This window comes from Arachis duranensis, chromosome 5 (assembly GCF_000817695.3).
Source record: "Arachis duranensis cultivar V14167 chromosome 5, aradu.V14167.gnm2.J7QH, whole genome shotgun sequence".
NCBI classification, from domain to species: domain Eukaryota; kingdom Viridiplantae; phylum Streptophyta; class Magnoliopsida; order Fabales; family Fabaceae; genus Arachis; species Arachis duranensis.
In genome coordinates this window covers 1,726,676-1,734,196 of record NC_029776.3, presented here as the reverse complement: position 1 = coordinate 1,734,196, position 7,521 = coordinate 1,726,676, and positions in this window count along the sequence as shown.

Genomic DNA, 7,521 nt, shown 5'->3' with positions numbered 1-7,521 from the left:
TGTTAAGATGGTTTTTGATTTTCTGTTTTGTTTTGCTATGTCCTTTGTTCACGTGGCAGACCTCAGCTATCCTGACAGATAATAAAGATTGGTATTAAAATTTTTGTCTTTATCTCCAAAATTTTAATATTTTATTACTTTTAAAAAGTGAGAATATAAGAGATTTGAATTTTTAGAGACGAAAACTGAAATTCTAATAATATTTTATACCTAAAATATCTCTATTTCAATTAATTAATTCCAACTTAACCATTTATATAAATTAAATTAGAATTTCATTCTTATTTCACTCTCTGTCTTTAACTTTACACCAAACACAATACTAAAACTTATTTCAGTTTCTGTTTTTTCGTCTTTGTCTTTCGGTCTCTATTTCTTTTCCAAATGCTATTCTCATGTTCAAAATTAAGCAATGCATCAATTGGATTTGGATTATCTAAAGTTTGAATTTTACTTTAGAGAATAAAGTGTGATTTTCTATCTTTGAATAGTTTCTTTTTTATATTTATTATTAGTCCTACCTATAAAATAAATGATGAGAGATCACAAGTGAAATTCAAACTTTTGAGGATCCAAATCCCATAAATTTATATCTTAATTTTACCTAAAAACTATGCTTTAGGATAATTATAAAGTTTTTAGATTTCATTTATAAAAACATACTACACCTTTAAATTAATCATCTAGATATTAATATTAAAATAATCATCCATACACCTAATAAAATGAACATCCAATATATCTATTGTTCATGAAAATTATGACCCCAATAAAATAAAAAGACATTGCACTCCTACTAAAATTATGAAAATCACAAGTAGCAAAAGGAAGTTACTGTATGCATAACTGTATTGTTCACTAAACTCATCTTCCTGGAAGAAAAAAGCATGATATACAATTAATTATATATATTAAGCAGTTGCAGTAGATTGTGGTGAAGCTTCCTCTATGACTATTTGCAGTGGTTGATCTTCATGACTGGCTTGCGGAGAAGCTACCGCAGAAGAGACAACTTGTGGTTGATCTTCACAAGTAGAATGTGCTGAAGCTTCTTCAACAGTTCCAAGATTTTGAGGTGGAGGTTTATTATTATAGTCTAGATAAATATCGAAAAGTGCGTGAAAAAGAGCAAAAGCAGTTCCAAGAGAGCTTAAGAGGGAATTTATGCCCATTAGTTTTACAAAAAAAACATGGGTATATTGTGGGCAGCAAATTCGGTATATTGTGGGCATTGGAATGGCATGTTGCATCACAGCAAGGGAACCCAAGAAACCAACTTGTATACATCTCCATTCTTTATATCGTCTAATAAGAACGGGTAGAGAATGTCGGGTATATAGTAAGAGAATATGACAAAATCTTATATTTGTGTAGTGGTTTCAAGGCACGATTAGATCGCTTTCTTTAGAGAGATATTTGTCCCCACACTTAGTTGCTATAGGGTTGATGATAATACTCTCCCAGGATACAATGAAACCTAAGAATTTCTTAATTAGCAATAGTAAGAAATTCTCAACTCTCTTGAACAAAGAAAATCTCTTAATAGTAGTGTAAATTGTACGCTTAGTACTTCATGTCTGAAATAGTGAACAATGACTTATTTATACATATTGCACGTAGCAATTATGATTAGTTACGTATACAAATAGTTGTGTCATTTCTATTGTCAATAGATACAATGTTTTGAACATATACAACTCTTAAAAAGTTGTGTCCCTTTAGCCAATAGACACAATGTTTTGAACATACACAATCCTTAAAAGGTTGTGTCCCTTCAACCAAATGGTACAAAACAGTTAGTAACCGTTTATTAATATTAATAATATTAATAATAATATTAATAATATTAATAATAATATTAATTAATCAAATTTGCAAATACCCTTCAATCCCCCACTATTTACAAAATTTAAATGTCATACAAGTATATGCATAAAGAATGTGTCACTAAGATTAAACATTCTTTTAGTGTAAATTTTAAAGTTCTAACGAAATAATAGGTGTCTAATCGATTAAACCTATACTCCATATGCTAGTACCGAAAATCACACACATTACTTATACCCTTCAAGTTCAAGAGTTTACAATTTTAAGCACTTATATGGCCTTGTGCTCATCCTGGTTTCATGAATATTTACGAGAATAAAACCTCTAAAATTCTCGATTAGAGCAGCACCACTCTTATATTCATATAGGTGGAATCTTTTGATAGATAATATTATCATTCCATTAAGAGTTTAAACTCACCCTCCTAATTTATTGTAAATAGCACTAAATCCTATACCTTAATGCTTGATGAGCGGATAATTTATACGCTTTTTGGCATTGTTTTTAGGTAGTTTTTAATAAGTTTGAGCTACTTTTAGGGATGTTTTCATTAGTTTTTATGTTAAATTCACATTTCTGGACTTTACTATGAGTTTGTGTGTTTTTCTGTGATTTCAGGTAAATTCTGGCTGTTGATTTTATCCCTTGACAAACCTTTAGTCAAAGGGTCTGCTAAATTTTTTTGAGATCTTACATAAGTGATGGTAATTACACCATCATTTATTAGTTGCCTCACAAATTCATGTCTCAAACTTATATGTCTAGACTTTCCATTATAAACCTTATTATATGCTCGAGACATGGATAATTCACTATCACAGCTTTATATCATATAACAAATTTCTTAACCATTCCGCTTCTTTACCTGTGGCTGATCAAGCTACAAACTCAGCCTCCATAGTAGAATGTGTAATACATGTTTGTTTCTTTGAGGCCCAACTTATTGCTCCACCACCTATGGTGAAAATCCATCCTGAAGTGGATTTGTTATCACTAAGATTTATAATCCAACTTGCGTCGGAATAACCTTCTAAAACTGCGGGATAATCACTATAATGTAATCCCAAGTTTATGGCTTTCTTGAGATAACCAATAACTCTTGTTATAGCTTTCCAATGTTGATTGCTAGGCTTTCCTGTAAATCTTGATAGTTTGCATACAGCAAATGCTATATCAGGTCTAGTACAATGCATTGCATACATTAAACTTCCTATAGCACTAGCATATTCTAATTGTGCTATAGATCTTCCCATGTTTCCTTCTAATTTAAGATTAGGATCATACGGCGTATTGGATTCTTTAATTGTGAGATGATCAAACTTTTCCAATACCTTTTTAATATAATGAGATTGACTTAAAGTAAAGCCAACTTCATTCTTATGCACCTTTATGCCTAATATTGTATCAACTTCATTCAAATCCTTCATCTTGAATTTAGAAGTTAGATACTCCTTCGTTATACGAATTCCTTCTAAATTTGTTCCGATGATTAACATATCATCAACATATAAACAAATGATTACTCCATAATCTTTAGTAAATTTTGAGTAAATACATTTATCCGCACTATTATGTGAGAAGCCATTTGATAACACCACTGAATCAAACTTTCCATGCCATTGTTTAGGCGCTTGTTTTAGCCCATACAAAGACTTAATTAATTTGAAAACTTTATTTTCATTTTCGGGTAGCACATAGCTTTTCGGTTGCTCCATATATATTTCTTGTGAAACATTAGTATCATTTTGGGGATATTCTAAATTAGAAGTTGAATAATTGATAAATTTATTTTTAATAAATTCTATCTCTCTTAATTCAACAACTACATTAGACACTAAGTCTAATATTTATATGCTTTAGAATTTTGAGCATATCCTATAAAAGTGCCTTTTATACCTCTTGGTCTCAATTTGGTTCTCTTTTGATAAGGAACTCAATAAAAGGCTAAACACCCCCACACTTTAAGATAATATAAATTAGGTTTCCTTCTTTTTCAAATTTCATAAGGAGAAACCTTTCTATGTCTTGATGATATCCTATTATGGATATGACATGATGTCAATAATGCTTCACCCCACAAATTGTAAGGCAAATTTGCATTTAGTAACATTGAATTAACCATATCCACTAAGGTACGGTTTTCCTTTCCGCCAAACCATTTTTGTTGCGGAGTATATGGAGCGAAAGATTTATGCACAATACCATGTAATTCACAAAAGTGATCAAATTCATTAGAAAAATATTCTTCACCTTGTAATGATTCAAGGATCAACACTTGTAGATCACGAAGTCTACTTACAAGGATTTGTAATTCATGAATTTGATCAATAATATCATTTATAATAAATTCAAAATATTTTATCATAGTAAACTTATCTGTTCCTTGTCGTTTAGTATTGTACTTTTCTTCCAAATATTTCCAAATCTCCAATGGTGATTGAATTAACATATGAATACAATAGTATCTGCATCATGTTTCTTCTTCAATTCAACAATCTTTTCTTCCTCTTCCATTGTGGAACTTCCAGCAGCATTGGCAATTGGTGGAGTTTTTCGGTCAATCACATATGCAAGATTGAGAACCGAAAGAAGGAATATCATCTTGTCCTTCCAATGGTTGAAGTTTATTCCATCAAAGCGATCTAACTTGACAAACTCTTGATTCATGACCTTGAACGTGGTGTTTTGATCTTGTGCCATCTTCAAATAATATCTCTCTAAAATTGTTGGGTATATAGTATGAGAAGATGACAAAATCTTATATTTGTGTAGTGGTTTCAAGGCACGATTAGATCGCTTTCTTTAGAGAGATATTTGTCCCCACACTTAGTTGCTATAGGGTTGATGACAATACTCTCCCAGGATACAATGAAACCTAAGAATTTCTTAATTAGCAATAGTAAGAAATTCTCAACTCTCTTGAACAAAAAAAAATCTCTTAATAGTAGTGTAAATTGTACGCTTAGTACTTCATGTATGAAATAGTGGACAAGGACTTATTTATACATATTGCACGTAGCAATTATGATTAGTTACGTATACAAATGGTTGTGTCATTTCTATTGCCAATAGATACAATGTTTTGAACATATACAACTCTTAAAGAGTTGTGTCCCTTTAGCCAATAGACACAATGTTTTGAACATACACAATCTTTAAAAGGTTGTGTCCCTTCAACCAAATAGTACAAAACGGTTAGTAACCGTTTATTAATATTAATAATATTAATAATATTAATTAATCAAATTTGTAAATATCCTTCAGAGAACACTTTCAACAGTCCAAACTATCATTATGATTGTTGTATGAGCCTTGATATGGATTATCGATGAGTAGGATTGCCTCGAAATGCTTAACAAAGTGAGTAGGACCCCAGAGAGCATAGGAATGGATGCAACGCATATAAGGATCTTTAAGGAGTCAAAGATTAAATGATCGGGCAAGAAGCAAAACCCAGTAATCTCCACAGCTCTTGCTTGCTGGGCGGTGGGAGTGCAAGGAGTTTTAGTTCGTCAATCAGATTGCTATCAGTGGCAATTAGGAAATAACTGAAACTTATTCCCATAACACCTAACAACATCTTTGTTTTCATCAACTGCGCTGTAAGAACTCCACAGAAGAAATACAGCAATTCCTCGAATCCACAGCAAAACGACATGATAGCAAAGGCAAAACAGGAGATCACGCTGTATGCATCTGGTGTCCCTTTCGAAGCTTTATCAGAGTAGAAGGAGTACACTGTGGTGGAGGCCCAAACCAAGAATGTCACACGAACTCCTCTGTGTTGGCCAAGAAAACTTACTTGTTTGGCAAACCAAACGAGGAATAAAACAATAAGACTAAACACCATATAAAGAATGATATTTAAGGCGTTCCACTTTCCAAATAGGTCGTTGAAAGAGGAACTCAGAGCGTAAAACATTAATGGAGATGGGTAAATAGTTTGAATCTCTAATCAAAATTAATTAAACTTCTGAGAGAGAGATTGCTAACAGAGAAACACGGACTCCGACAAGAGGAACGCGAGTCCGCGACGGAATTCAGCTGCGCCGGCCAAAAAAAACCGTCAGCATGGCTTACGTTAACCTGAGCGACGCCGACGGGAGAAGTGGGAGGAAAAGGTTAGGCTAGTCCGGCAGCTACGTCACCTTATGGCCGACGCCCACGGAGAGTATCCGGGCGATGGAGAACGGGAGTTTCAGTAGCTGATGGGGTTCAGTATGGGTTTGTCTTTATTGTTATCAGCTTTTTATTATGAGATAATATTCAATTTGGTCCCTGAACTTACACGCTAGTCTCAATTTAGTCCCTAAAGTTTCAATTACCTCTATTTAGTTCCCAAATTTTGTGAACATAACTCATGTTAGTCCTTGAAACAATTTTCAACGTACAAACGTTAACGGAACACTGTCGTGACAGCCAGATGCCACACTAAACTTTGTAAAATGATGTCGTTTTGATTTTGGTACTCAAATAACCAAAAAACAATATCTTAAATAGTGTTTATTAAAATTTTACCTAACAAAATAAGTAATACGCTGTCGTTTTTGAGCTATTTAAATGTCAAAACCAAAACTGCATCATTTTACAAGTTTTAAGGTGACATGTGATAGTCTACAACAGCATTTTATTAACGTTTTTATACTAAAAATGGTCACAGGGATTAATATGAGGCACATTTATAAATTTCGAAAACTAAATAGAGGCAATTGAAACTTCAGGGACTAAATTGAATATTATCTCTTTTATTATTAAATGCTGGATTAGTTTTGCAATTTTTATTTAAGTATTTAATTATAAATTATTGCATAATTTGTACTTTTTTAAAAAGTTGGGTTACTTTCTAACATCATTGTTACATTTTAATTATAAAAAATATTATTAGTGAAATAGCGGAAATTTAATTTGAATATGGAAGTGAAGGAAGTGTTGGACTCCTGTATGGGAAAGAGGGGTGCTTTACCTTGTTGTGGGATCAGATGAAGCAGAACTCGGACCCTGCGAGTTGTGTCTCTCAAGATGTAAAAAAAAAATTACGCAGATCAAAGAAAAACGGAGGGTCCGAATTCCACTTTTCAGATTTCAAATTCCATCAGCTACAAATCGGACCATGCGATTTGTGAAGCCAAATTTCATTACCAAAGAACTCGCATGGTCCGAGTTGTGTACTCTGAGTTTTTTCAATTTTTTAACACAAATCGGACCCTCCGATTTGTGTACTCTGAATTGTTTTCAACTTTTTAAACACAAATCAGAGGATCCGATTTGTGTACTCCCATATTTTTATAAAACACCAAAAATTATCATGTTAAAGTGTATCACTCATGTTATTTTCATATCAAAATTTTTTAGTCTGAAATAGCCCGTGGGATGCACGGTAATAAATTAACAAAATCGAATTTAAAAATTATTTATTATTGGCAGTTTGATACAAAATGGATTAAACAAATGGTGTAATCAAGGATATTTTTAGAGTACAACCTTTATGAATGAAGATTATTAAATAACTCGCGATACACAACATTAATTGTAGAGTTTGAGTTTATCCCTATTTTATTATGAATCAGTAACCTTATTCTATTTCTTTGACTTAGCCTTTGATAATGTAACATAGAATTCTTTGTGTGTAAAAATTAGTTTCGGTAAAAACAAATATTTTTAATATAATTTAAAAATATAATAAAAAATTAAAAA